This window comes from Berghia stephanieae, chromosome 1, assembly GCF_034508935.2.
Source record: "Berghia stephanieae isolate SIO BIC M18660-M18661 chromosome 1, UCSD_Bste_1.3, whole genome shotgun sequence".
NCBI classification, from domain to species: domain Eukaryota; kingdom Metazoa; phylum Mollusca; class Gastropoda; order Nudibranchia; family Aeolidiidae; genus Berghia; species Berghia stephanieae.
This window is the reverse complement of record NC_088360.1, coordinates 104,029,660-104,031,367: the sequence shown is the minus strand read 5'-3', so window position 1 is coordinate 104,031,367 and position 1,708 is coordinate 104,029,660. Positions and strand designations below refer to the sequence as shown.

At 36.4% G+C, this 1,708-nt stretch overlaps 1 long non-coding RNA gene across 1 annotated transcript; it reads right to left on the bottom strand.

Annotated features, from left to right (window-relative positions):
• Nucleotides 1–310: 310 nt before the first annotated feature.
• On the bottom strand, nt 311–1,390 carry LOC144962633 (uncharacterized). The gene is made up of 2 exons (XR_013643503.1): nt 1,229–1,390; nt 311–604 (listed from the first exon to the last, which is right to left on the bottom strand). It is a non-coding gene; the product is annotated as an uncharacterized LOC144962633 (long non-coding RNA).
• Nucleotides 1,391–1,708: the final 318 nt, after the last annotated feature.

The window sequence follows — 1,708 nt, the reverse complement described above, 5'->3', positions numbered from 1 at the left end:
ATGAAACAGTGCCAGACAAAGCAAGAAAGAAAAACACAAGAAAGAAAAAACATCCCAAAAAATCAGCTTGCTTTGACTGCATGCAAGGCAGGATGGGTTTTTTTTCTTGTATTTTTCTTTCTTGCTTTGTCTGGCGCTGTTTCATACACACTTTTTTATTATATTTTTATAGTTGACCCTGAAACAGTATAGATTGAATTCAAAAGCATATGATTTCATGGGATGATGGTTCACTTTTCATTTTTATTGTTTTTTTCTCTTTTCATGCAAAAACTATTGTCCAATCCATAAGTTAACACATAATTCTAGGGGTTTTTTAAAAAATTTTTTCGAGATGAGTAAAAATCTATTTTTTTTATCTCAGTGCGATATTTTAATTTTGTGTTGTATTTATTTTGTATGTTTACTTGTCTTTTACACTTCTATGATAGTGATAGGTGGACGAGTGGGGTAGTCTGGGTGGGGTCCTTTGACCTCCCATGGTGGGCCTGAGGTCACTTGCTGTATCTTCCATCCCCTTACATCTGCTGTCCGAGTTTCTATCTGTCTTTGTCCTTGAATGGGATTGCTTAGTTTTGTCGTGGCCCCTTGCTCGAGTCCTTAGCTGAGAGGGAAACAGTCGAATGTTTAGTATTGATTTTGGGAAATGATCTTTTTTTCCTTGTATATCATCTCTCTGTTATGTGTTGTTAGTTATGTTTTCTGTTTTGGATATATTCTGTAAATATTTGAGTGTATTCATCTCAGTGAGATCCTGTGCTGGTGTCTGGATGAGACTTGATGATCTCAAATCCAGTACACTGATAGTGTGCTCTTGGAATCCACATCTGTCCCCTATTTGAACCAATTCCCCAAATACTATAGTGCGGTTATTTGGTCTTGTGGTATGACACTTGCTTTCAGATCAGTAGGTCCCGGATTCGAGCCTCGCTTAGCACATAGTTGAGTCCTCGGAAAAGGCTCTTTACTCACATTCTCTCACCGTACTCAGGTGTAAAATTAGTACCTGGTCGTTAACAGCATTGTCTCTGTCCGAAAAAAATTATAATATCGCCTTACAGGCATCATGCTCGAACAAATACAAAACAGAGCAGTGAAATGTATAAATCAAAACCACAAAGATAAAAAAAACACGAAACTGATATAGATTTTGAACCACTACAACAGAGAAGAAACCGTGACAAAGTAACAATATTTTGCAAGGGCCTAAATGTCCAAGTGAAATTACCTCTCGATGATATTCAACAAAATAAGAGGAAGTCATCCAATTTTATGGTTCCCCACTTAAGAGTGGATGCCCACTTGTACTTGTACTCGTTCATTCCATCAACAGTGAGACCGTGGAATAGTCTCACATCTCCAATGAAAGAAATAACACTGGTCTGTGAAATCTTCAAAATTATTCAAGTTACAGACCTAAAAGGAAGAAGAAGAAGAATTCTGCATCTGATTAGGTGTGACATTTAAACGTAAACTCTCTCACTCTCAACCCTAACCCTCTAGCTCTCTGGCATGGCAGGGTTGTTTTTTTTTTTTTTTTGCACCGCTTGCGGCCGCAAAATATCACTGATTTGCATTGATTTTGCACACAAAAAAGGTGAGAAAAAAAATGACGATTTTTTTTTTTTTAATAATTTGATAGATCGGAAAGATAATTTAAATAAAAGAGTAGTTTATTTTTTACTATCTCATTGTCTTCCTTTTTACT